We start from the raw sequence: 12,982 nt of genomic DNA, 5'->3' as shown, positions 1-12,982 counted from the left end.
ACCTTTCTTCTCAGACATCCTGAATCTGAGGTATCCTGACACCAATCAGATCTGAATCTCGGTCAGATATGATGGTTGGAACATTTTCCAAGAGTCACAGCATTGGTCTTTATATGACCCGGTAAGGTGATGCCATGCCTAGCACACCTGGCCGGAGGACCTATTGTTACCATTTCCTTTTTAGCAAGGCTATCCTTTCTTCCATGAGGAAATTGTAAGACTTATTCTACAAGCGGTTCCTGATGGATCCTTTGTGTTTCTAAAGTCTGATCTTCACCTGATAACCATGTCAATGCTATCTCGAAGCATGTCTGTGGTACTCCGATCTTTCAATAAAACATTTGAAGCACAATGCTAAATTTTCGTTATCAATTATTCAAACACCGTTGTTTGGGTAAAGTCATGAACTTCCTCTTCCCTAACCTAAATGGTTCTCTTCTAACCATGGTCCTTGGGAAGGATATACCCCTGAAATATGTGTTTAAACACATTTTCCTTTCCATTGTTCTGTTTAATCTGATAATCATATTTTCCTTTCCATTGGTTGGTTTAACGTTTCTGGTGATCATTATGATCTAAGCAGTATTAATTCCCTGCTTGTGCAAACACCTCGGTGTACAACTCTGTCAGTAAGACCCTGTTACTATTGTTGGTGACATTTCGGTAACCACCGATGGACGAGAACTTTGCCTAATGGTCCGCCTCGTTTCAACGAGCAGGAAAATGGTTCTCTTCGTCCCTCGCCCTTGGTACCGACGATGTTGCTGACATATAACTGACAGGCTACCCTCTGACATGCCTTGCTATCATGATCGTGCAAGATGTCACCGCCCTTCCTACTTTTAACCCACATGGTGGGCCCATAACCCACAGTTCCACAGGATCGAAACCTGACTCTCCTATACACCCTGTTGTCGAAGTTATTCCTCGAGCTTGACTCGTATGTAATTCACGGACCACCGTCCTACTGATCTATACTGGCATCAGACATAATACTTATTCCGATTGCTTTGAACCCCTTTCACACTTTGTTTCAGGCTTCGAACGATTGCCTACCCGTTTGAAACTTCTCATGGTACTTTCTTACTTGCTCTCGGCTTTTCTTAAGATTTAGTTCGAGAGTTACTTTCCGCCACCTTCCCCGATGATATTGACCAGATAGTCAACCTTGCAGAGGTCCGTTCTTCCAGAATACCCCCCTTACTCTGTTGTAAGTACGATGGATATCCCGAAGAAAGGATGACGACTTGATCATGGTGACTTGAAGCAGAGTAATGAAGACATCAACGAAAGGGATTAACCTCTTCAAAAGGGCAGCCAAGACCGACAAGACTCGTTAGGTTTTCGCTACCAGCACTTTTTCCCCCTTACTCCACCGCTTAAATCTCGGGACGAGATTTCTTGTAGTGGAGGAGAATTGTGACGCCCGGGTAATCAAGCTACAGTAACCCTCTGGTAATGATGCCACGTCACCACAATTACTGTTGCTAATCTCCTGCTAGTTTAAAACCGATCCAAATTCAAATTTAAGATCAAGTCGAATAGTTAAAGTTTTCAAAAGTGAAAACTAAAATGTTGTAAATGTGTTAAATAAATCCTGGGTAATAGTGGTGAAGAAACCTAAATTTAATAAAATGATTAAGTGTTCAAAATAATTAAAACTGTAGGTTAAATAATAAAATAAATGCCTTTTGAATTTTATAAAATATGAAACTATTTTAGTTGGGGTAAGAATTAATGTGGCAGTAGTTTATTTAAAAGTACCAATTTAGGTGTTAGTGATAATTTTTACTAAAACTAAAATAAATTGTAACTAAAATAAAATAGGAAAGAATAAATAAAAATAAAGGAAATAAAATAAAGTAAGAAAAAAACAAACAAACCCCCTGGCCCACTGGGCCACGGCCCAGCAGGCCACCAGACCACCAGGCCGGCCCACTCCCGCACGCCCGTTGGCCTATTTGGCCAACCCCCCGAAACCCTAACCCCTCTCCCCACGATCCCCATTCCCCCCCCCATCGCGTGATCTGGATCGGGCGAGTGCCCCGATCCCATCGCCCCCATCGGCCTCGTCCCGACCGCGCCGCCTCTCCTCGGCGACCGCGCCGCCCACTCCTCGACGCCGGCGCCCGTCCTCGGCGCCGCCTCACCTCGCCGCCGTCGCCTCGCCCCGTCACCGACCCCGAGGCCGCCGGATCGAGCCGCGCCCCACCGCCTGGACACCGTCGCCCCAAGTCGCCGCCACACGACGCCGGCGCCCTCTACACCGCCGCACATCGCTCGCTACCGCGTCTCCCCGAGCCCACTGCCGTCCCCTACGCTCTGCTGTGAGCCCCCGCTGATTCCCCCTCCTTCCCCCTCGTCTCTGTCGTCGTAGGTGGCCGCGCGCGCCGTTGGCCTTCGGCCGTGCTCCCGTGCATCCCGCGACGCCGCTGCCGTCGCCGCCTCCTGGTGCTTCTGCCGCCCCCCCGCACCGTCCATCGTGATCCCGCCCCTGGCCTTGTCTCCGGCCGCCGCGCCCACCTGCTGCTCTGCCTAGCGCCGCGCCCGTCCGTCCGCTGTTTGGCCGCATCGGCGGTCGTCCTCGTCGGCCCCGCCCGCGGCCCCTGCCCGCCGACCAGCACCGGCCGCTCCTGCTGTGGCCACGGCCATGCCCCTGGGCGTGCGCCCATGCGGGCTGCGCTCGCACCCCAGGAGGCTTCGCCCGAACCCGCGCGCTCGTTAAAGCCCAGGGGCCTATGACAACGGGGCCCCACGCCCCCCTGTTTACTAAAAAAATGTAAAAACAATTTATACTAATAAAAATAATTAATTAATTAGTTAAACGGTTAATTAACTTAATTAATTAAGCTTAATTAGGGTGACCACCTAGTTTAGATAACTAAACTGTTAGAGTAGACTAAAACAGTCAATGACAGGAGGGCCCCACCCCTGTTGACCAGTCAAACGTTGACTGGTCAACTGGGACCCCCCTGGACCCACATGTCACCCTTTGGTACACTTCTGTGTACACAAGGCTGGGTACACCTAGCAATTTCCTGTTTATTTTCGAATTAATAATAATTTCTAGAATATTGATAAACCTTTGAAAAATCATATAAATTAATCCGTATCTCGGATGAAAATACTTTCTACATGAAAGTTGCTCAGAACGACGAGACGAATCCGGATACGCAGCCCGTTCGTTCACCACACATCCCTAGCATAGCAAACACGCAACTTTCCCCCTCCGGTTCATCTGTTCGAAAACGCGAAACGCCGGGGATACTTTCCCGGATGTTTCCCCCCTTCGTCGGTATCACCTACTACCGCGTTAGGGCACACCTAGCACCGCGTATTGCCATGTTACGCTTTGTGATGCTTTGATTGCTTTGTTATTTATTGTGTTCCCCCTCCGTTACTTCTTTCCGGTAGACCCCGAGACTGCCGGCGACCCCAGTTCGACTACGGAGTTGACGACCCTTCCTTGCCAAAGCAACCAGGCAAGCCCCCCCTTGATCACCAGATATCGCCTATTCTTCTCTATACTGCTTGCATTAGAAGAGTGTAGCATGTTACTGAGTTCGGTTAATCCTATTCTGCTGCATAGCCTGTCATTGTTGCTACAGTTGTTACCCTTACCTGCTATCCTACTGCTTAGAATAGGATGCTAGTGTTCCATCAGTGGCCCTACACTCTTGTCCGTCTGCCATGCTATACTACTGGGCCGTGATCACTTCGGGAGGTGATCACGGGTATATACTATATACATTATATACATGACACATGTGGTGACTAAAGTCGGGTCGGCTCGAGGAGTACCCGCAAGTGATTCTGATGAGGGGGCTGAAAGGACAGGTGGCTCCATCCCGGTAGAGGTGGGCCTGGGTTCCTGACGGCCCCCGACTGTTACTTTGTGGCGGAGCGACAGGGCAGGTTGAGACCACCTAGGAGAGAGGTGGGCCTGGCCCTGGTCGGCGTTCGCAGATACTTAACACGCTTAACGAGATCTTGGTATTTGATCTGAGTCTGGCCATTTGGTCTATACGCACTAACCAGCTACGCGGGAACAGTTATGGGCACTCGACGTCGTGGTATCAGCCGAAGCTCTTTTTGACGTCAGCGACTGAGTGGCGCGCGCCGCATTGGACCGTAAGCTCGCGCTTGTATTAAGGGGGCTAGGTCTGCTTCCGGCCGCGTACGCAACGTGCAGGTGTGCAATGGGCGATGGGCCCAGACCCCTGCGCGCATAGGGTTTAGACCGGCGTGCTGACCTCTCTGTTGAGCCTAGGTGGGGCTGCGACGTGTTGATCTTCCGCGGCCGGGCATGACCCAGAAAAGTGTGTCCGGCCAAATGGGATCGAGCGTGTTGGGTTATGTGGTGCACCCCTGCAGGGAAGTTTATCTATTCGAATAGCCGTGTCCCTCGGTAAAAGGACGACCCGGAGTTGTACCTTGACCTTATGACAACTAGAACTGGATACTTAATAAAACACACCCTTCCAAGTGCCAGATATAACCCGGTGATCGCTCTCTAACAGGGCGACGAGGAGGGGATCGCCGGGTAGGATTATGCTATGCGATGCTACTTGGTGAACTTACCATCTACTCTCTTCTACATGCTGCAAGATGGAGGTGGCCAGAAGCGTAGTCTTCGACAGGATTAGCTATCCCCCTCTTATTCTGGCATTCTGCAGTTCAGTCCACCGATATGGCCCTTTACACATATACCCATGCATATGTAGTGTAGCTCCTTGCTTGCGAGTACTTTGGATGAGTACTCACGGTTGCTTTTCTCCCTCTTTTCCCCTTTCTATACCTGGTTGTCGCAACCAGATGCTGGAGTCCAGGAGCTAGAGACCCCGACGATGATTCTACGTGGAGTTCGGCTTTGAGGAGTAGTTAGGAGGTCCCAGGCAGGAGGCCTTGCCTTTTCGATCGTTGCTACTTTTGTGCTAGCCTTCTTAAGGCAAACTTGTTTAACTTATGTCTGTACTCAGATATTGTTGCTTCCGCTGACTCGTCTATGATCGAGCACTTGTATTCGAGCCCTCGAGGCCCCTGGCTTGTATTATGATGCTTGTATGACTTATTTATGTTGTAGAGTTGTGTTGTGATATCGTCCCGTGAGTCCCTGATCTTGATCGAACACATTTGCGTGCATGATTAGTGTACGGTCAAATCGGGGGCGTCACACCTGGCTAGGGTTCCTAGCTCCTCCTCCCCTGCCCCTCCTACTCCGCCGCCGCCGAGCGCTTCCTGACCTCGCCGGGAGCAGACAGCAGGACCCCATCGCCGTCTCTCTCTCTCTAAACTACGTGTCGTTCCTCTCTGCAGGTGCCTTCATGGCCGCGTCATGGATCTCGCCGCCGTGGGCTGCTTGCTCCTCCTCCGACGGCCTGCCTCGCCCACGTCCAGGTCTAACTCGTGGGATGACGACGATGCCGCCACCATCACGAATCTCTACGGCAGGCTATGACCGTGGCTGTGGCGCGAGGAGCGACGAGCTCCGCAAGGGCATGCCCTGGAGCGAGGAGGAGCACAGGTTGTAATCTCTGACGATCTGTTCTCTGATTCTCATGCCCCTCCAGATTTTGACATAAAGATTCCTGCTAGAGTCGTCTGCTTCGCAGGATGGTGCTACACTGATCCTCAAGACCACAAATTTATGCAATTTCCTTTTTTCTTTATCATGTGGATGTCAACAAAAAGGGACCCGTGGTATATTGTCATGTGCCAGATTCAATTGTTTGCGTTGAAGTTGTTTGGATTCACCGGGAGGAAGCGGTCAGTCGTTTTTGTCCACACCTAATTGACTACAATTTCAGATTAGTTTTTGTTTTTGCAGCAATTCGAAACTGCAGAACATATGTTCATCTTCCCCCAACCTACACAGTTAATAGTAATAGTTTTTATGATGATACATGAGCCAGTACTATGGCTCATTTTGATCTGCTATTTGGATAAATACACTTCTGTGGAATTGTGCGTACTTCTCTTCATGTTGTTTACAGGCAGCCAAAGTTACACATCCAGCCATGATGACTACATGTAATTGTTTGTACATAAGCCTCAGCTCAAGATAAGGTTGCCGGAAGTACTTTCTATATATGTTCTCCCCATTTAAAAAAATAGGTAAGTTCTATGGGATAGTTGGAGCGATGTCTGTTTTATTTATAATGTGTACATCTATGTATCATGACTTGTGGCTGCATGCCTATCAAGTATTTGATGCATTCACCTGAGATTAGTAATGACGTTAAGTCCTCCTAAATTAATATCATATATACATTTGCAGGTTGTGCTTTATGGTCCTAATGTGGGATTCAACAAGAAATATTTTCCAATCAGGAGAGGTTTCGTATCAGTTATATGAGAAGTGCAATATTTAGTACGTGTTTTTCTTGCTTATGTTTTCAGCCAATGTATCATCTAGCAACCTCTATTCCAAAAACTACCGCACTTTCATTGAAAAAGGAACAATTGTACTTGATGGAGAACAATGGATGTAGGCTAGCAAAATAGATGTGATCTCTTTTCGCCTTTTTCAAATATCTTCAGAATTGTACACTCACTCGCCATATTACACTTTTGATCTCGATAGAGGATTATGTTTGTGAGCATGTTAATCGCAGTCTTCTATTTATGAAGTAGCCATTCATTGGTCCATGTTTTGCTGATCGACTCAGACAAAGTATACAGTTTGCTTGAATTTATACTGTGATATGAAACCAGGATAAGTTTTAATCAATGGCAATTAAAAGTTTTGTTTGAATTGCTGAAGATCTGAAGAATCCACTCACCCAGAGATCTTTTTAGTTGGTACGTATACATGTCTAATTTCTGAAGGTTTGAGCATATTGGACAAGACCTATATAGGCTAACACTTGGTGTGTGCTTCCTACCGATGCTGACTGGGCAGATCTGATGTTGTTTGCAACTGGTGTCTAAGTTAATATGCAACCTTACCAGTGATTTTGGATATGCATAGAGATTGCTTTAGTGAGCATGGACACATCTTTCTTAGTTACGTTCCCGTGCTCGCAAACCTTACCCACCTCATTTCTTAATAGATTGATGATCATCAAGTTCCCAGCCTGGTCCTTTTCTCCGTTGAATAAATTGAGAACAAAAAACCAAGTTTTTGTCTGTCAAATGGTCATTTGGCTACGCCATTTATTCAGGTTATGAGCCCGCTGAAATGGATGTTAGCTACTGGTTAGGAAAGAATAGTTCTTGGTCGTTTTCTGGCCCTGCGTAGTTCAACTATTTCTGCTGTTCCCTTTTGTTTTTGGGTGTTGGCCAGTCATTTCTTTGTCATACTTTGGCGCTTTGGCCCTTCTGTTATTCTATGAAATTTACATGCAGCTCTCCAGTATGGTTTGGAAAAAAGGTTTAATCCCATAATTCAAAGGAAAAAAAAATCAGAATAAGTGTTTCTTAGTATCAAGGCACTATTCATCGCTTTGATGCTCCGAGACACTATTTTAGTTCAGTTCATATAAATCATGTTGATACTCAAACATTGGTCGAACAATAGGACCGAATGTTGATATTTGTACTCCGGCTATCAATCCACATGACCCAGTTGCTACCAACGGATAGTCAACTCTCTTTGCTATTACACTTTTGACCTTGGAATTTTTAGTGTTGGTTTGAGGTTCTATTTAGTTCCTATATGCTACTTTTAATGCCTACAAAGAGATCCCGCAGCAACGTGCGGGGTATGTTACATAAGATGTGAATGCACATGTTACAAAGTTCCTATATTCTGTAGCTCTTTCAGATGTGAATGCGCATGTTACATAAGAAATCATTATCTCTGAAGCATACTCACATTGGACCAAGAACTAGGCGAGGTTCAGACTTCAAAGAAATGATAACAAGGTTAGTTCCTCGCTCCTCTGTTGGACTTTTAGTTTCAAGTTCACATAACTTTGATGATTTCTTATCAGCTTCACAAGTCTGTATGTTTGCTGGTTCGTACTTGATATGTGATAAACAGAGCCAAAACAAATTTGGTCATGTTATTGAGGGGTTTGTCTGAACTCCAGCGCAAGGACTTTCTGGTTAAAAAAAGAACTTTTGGTGTCTTTAATTACAAATTGATTGCAACATCGTGTTAGTCATCCATGGCCTCTAAAAGGATTTGCTAATAACAACAAATAATCAGTACCACCACTAACCCTTTACATGATGCATTGTCAGTATATGTTTCACATCACGTCGCATCCATTTTCTTAGTGTAGTCCGAGCGTTCATCATTTTTTGCAATTGGCCTGAAAGATATCGAACCTCTAATATGTGGTTGTAAGATGTGCTTTGGTTAAACATTCTATTTACCCACCTTCAGGAGAATTGTAAATGGCATTTGGCTATTCATGTATACCACGGATTGTCAATAGCCCTCATATGATTCCTTGATGTACTTATATCGCTTTCTTTTCAGTCTCCTTTTCATTCGAGCGGGGCGATGAGGGAAATAACTCGTTGTGGTGAAAGTCAGTTTAGTGCATCAAGGATTGGAGGTTCTGAGATTTGCAAGAGGTGATGGAGGATGTTTAGTTACTTTGGCTCATGATATAGTACTGGAAGATGAGTACAACCATAAGGTTATTCAAAATCTGAAGTTCCTGACTGCACGAGACATGTACTCCCTCTGTTCCTAAATATAAGTCCTTTTAGAGATTGCACTATAGAGACTAGATCTGGATGTATATAGACGCCTTTTAGAGTATATGTTCGCTCATTTTGCTCTGTATGTAGTCTATAATGAAATCTCCAAAAAGACTTATATTTAGGAACAGAAGGAGTATTTTGTAATCTTTTTATTTTTCTTCATTTTCATTTTCTTCTACTTATTTTCAATTTTAACGAACGGAGGGAACAACATGAAGATGGGTAGCACTATACAATTTTATAGCAGTAACATTTTGCGAGCTTCTTAAATTTGGTATCTATGAATAGTTGATTTGTTTGTTTTGATTTATATAGCCTTGTAAATGTTCACCTCTCTACCAGATTTCCATAATGGAATGTCGTCCGGTGTATTCGATGGGTAGCTCAGCTTGCACGTGAATTGGACGTGGCAAAGCTTATTTTGGAATAGACTCAAAAACAGTGGCGGCTAAATTAAGAAGCTCGGAAATTGATAGATAAATCTATGGCCTATTGCTGAGGAGGTAAAGGAGTGCATGCGATCAAGAGAGGAGTTTCAGGGTGGCATGGGTGAGATGCTTGACTAATGGAGCTTCTCTTTGGCTAGCTAAACAGGATTGTGCGAATAAGTTATGTGAAACTTGGGCCAGGTACATATCAGATCGTATTCGTGATGTTTTTGGTCTCGGATCGTGCTGAAATGAATGAATAAAACAAAACCCATTCCAACTAAAAAAACATGACTGTTTGAGTTGTCAAAAGGAGCATCTATAGCCGGATTTTGCAAATCCGCGCACCCTAAAAGTCCACAGAAGCGCCCAGTCAGTGTCCGTTTTGAGCCTCTATTTGTCCGTTCATGCAACCATACTCCTCATTTTGTCCCTTATATATCCGGTGACGTGTATGTGCTTGGTGGAGATGAAGAGAGAGAAAGAAAAGAAAGAAAAGGTAGTCCATGGTGGGCCACATCCTATGTGGCGGATCGACCATGCGTGTCTATGAGCCTCATATACTCCCCAATTTGGTGTCAATATGAGAGTTTGCGGATAGCCTGGACCGGGAATGATATAAGGTGTCGGGTTGGGTTACCATTTTCCTTCTCTCTCCTGTTCGGTCAACGATCGGGCGTGTCCGCAGATTTGAAGGGACCGGCTTTATGTGCTCTAAGATTATTGTGTTTGATAATATGATGTGTGTTAGCCTACTCTCGAAAAAAAAGATGTGAGTTAGCTTAGACGACATTATTCTCGGTAATATTAGCTCAGTGAGTAGTACCTTATCTTTCTTTTTCAAAAGCCCGTGGCAACGCACGCGCATTTTACTAGTATCAGTTGGATTCTGGTAATGCAAGGAGAATGTATGATCACTTGGATCTCTTCATCTTGCACACAGGCATATTTGCCTTAGCCCTTTCGTACTACTAGTAAATATGCCCGAGCATTGCAACGGGAGAAATATCGCACAACACATATGTCAATGAACAATGCCAGTAATGCTTAAAACTTAAACAACTAATCTCATCGAGCTCAACATGAGGCCTGTCATCTGCAAGCTACTCTGTACAGAGCAAACATATGATGGAATGGGTGAAGTATTTTCCTCCTTTTATAATTATATATATAACTAGGAAACCCAGGCATTCACATGAATAAATGCATTTGAAACAAAAATAGGGACTAAAGCAACTAAATATGAATGTTTGAAGAGAATCATTTGAACTAGCTTTTATTTAAGTACCTTCTCAAATTCCTTTCAAACCTTTTCTAAAATCCCACGCCCTTTCTACTTCAATATTGACCTCCAAACTTTTCCCTTAATTATTTCTGCATTCATCATAGCCCTACCAAAACTATCAACATTTTTGGAAATTCAAACGAGTCTGAATTCAACTTTTCCAAAGTGGACGTAACTTTTTTATTTGGGTGAAGTATAAATCTTAGACCCCCTGTAAAAAGGTTGAACATTTTATAAAATCACTGGCTATTTCTTTTCTTCTCTTTCTCCTCTCTCTAATTTCTTGTTTTTGAGGCAACCCTCTCTCTAATTTCTGCAAAAAAAATTGAGGGGACTCTAGTTTCTATAGAAAATGTATAGAGGACACAAACAGTAAATGTAAGAGCCTTGTATTGCAAATTCTCAATTCTTGTAGTCAATAGATTTGTGTAGTTAACAGCTAAGATATTAGTTGGATTCTAGTAATGCAAGGAGAATGTATGATCACTTGGATCTCTTCATCTTGCATACGGGCATATTTGCCTTAGCCCTTTCATACTACTAGTAAACAGCCCGAGCATTGCAACAGGAGAAATATCGCACAACACATATGTTAGTGAACAATGCCAGTAATGCTTGAAACTTAAACAACTAATCTCATCGAGCTCAACATGAGGCCTGCCATCTGCAAGCTACTCTATATAGAGGAAACGTATGATGGAATGGGTGAAGTATTTTCCTCCTTTTATAATTATATATATAATTAGGAAACCCAGGCATTCACATGAATAAATGCATCTGAAACAAAAATAGGACTAAAGCAACTAAATATGAACGTTTTAAGAGAATCATTTGAACCTAGCTTTTATTTAAGTTCCTTTTAAAATTCCTTCCAAACCTTTTCTAAAATCCCACGCCTTTTTCTATGTCAATATTGACCTCCAAACCTTTCCCTTAATTATTTCTGCACTTACCATAGCTCCATCAAAAATATCAACATTTTTGGAAATTCAAATGAGTCTGAATTCAACTTTTTCAAAGTGGGTGTAACTTCTTTATTTGGGTTAAGTATAAATCTTAGGCCCCATGTAAACAGGGTGAACATTTTATAAAATCACTGGCCGTTTCTTTTATTCTCTTTCCCCTCTCTCCAATTTCTTTTTTTGAGGCAACCCTCTCTCTAATTTCTGTAAAACAAATTGAGGGGACTTTAATTTCTATAGAAAATGTATAGAGGACACAAACAGTGAACGTAAGAGCCTTGTATTGCAAATTCTCAATTCTTGTAGTCAATAGTTTTGTGTAGTTAACAACGAAGATATCAGTTGGATTCTGGTAATGCAAGGAGAATGTATGATCACTTGGATCTCTTCATCTTGCACACAAGCATATATGCCTTAGCACTTTCGTACTACTAGTAAATATGCCCCAGCATTGCAATGGGAGAAATATTGCACAACACATATGTTAGTGAACAATGCCAGTGATTCTTAAAACTTATAGAACTAATCTCATCGAGCTCAACATGAGGCCTGCCGTCTGCAAGCTACTCTGTACAGAGCAAACATATGATGGAATGGGTGAAGTATTTTCCTCCTTTTATAATTATATATATAATTAGGAAACCCAGGCATTCACATGAATAAATGCATCTGAAACAAAAATAGGGACTCAAGCAACTAAATATGACTGTTTTAAGAGAATCATTTGAACCTAGCTTTTATTGAAGTTCCTTTTCAAATTCCTTCCAAACCTTTTCTAAAATCCCACGCCTTTTCTACTTCTATATTGACCTTCAGACCTTTCCCTTAATTATTTGTGCATTTACCATAACTCCACCAAAATATCAACATTTTTAGAAATTCAAATGAGTCAGAATTCAACTTTTCCAAAGTGGGTGTAACTTTTTTATTTGGGTTACGTATAAATCTTAGGCCCCATGTAAAAATGTTGAACATTTTATAAAATTACTGGCTATTTATTTTCTTCTCTTTCCCCTCTCTCTAATTTCTTTTTTTGAGGCAACCCTCTCTCTAATTTCTGTAAAAAATGAGGGGACTCTAATTTCTACAGAAAATGTATAGAGGACACAAACAGTGAACGTAAGTGCCTTGTATTGCAAATTCTCAATTCTTGTAGTCAATAGATTTGTGTAGTTAACAGCTAGATATCAATTGGATTCTGGTAATGCAAGGAGAATGTATGATCACTTGGTTCTCTTCATCTTGCACACAAGCATATTTGCCTTAGCACTTCCGTACTACTAGTAAATATCCCCGAGCATTGCAACGGGAGAAATATCGCACAACACATATTTCAGTGAACAATGTCAGTAATGCTTAAAACTTAAACAACTAATCTCATCGAGCTCAACATGAGGCCTGCCTTCTGCAAGTTACTCTGTATAGAGCAAACATATGATGGAATGGGTGAAGTATTTTCCTCCTTTTATAATAATATATATAATTAGGAAACCCAGGCATTCACATGAATAAATGCATCTGAAACAAAAATAGGGACTAAAGCAACTACATATGAACGTTTTAAGAGAATCATTTGAACCTAGCTTGTATTTAAGTTACTTTTAAAATTCCTTCCAAACCTTTTCTTAAATCCCACGCCTTTTCTATGT

This window comes from Triticum aestivum, chromosome 6D (assembly GCF_018294505.1).
Source record: "Triticum aestivum cultivar Chinese Spring chromosome 6D, IWGSC CS RefSeq v2.1, whole genome shotgun sequence".
NCBI classification, from domain to species: domain Eukaryota; kingdom Viridiplantae; phylum Streptophyta; class Magnoliopsida; order Poales; family Poaceae; genus Triticum; species Triticum aestivum.
Note: the sequence above shows the minus strand (reverse complement) of the source record.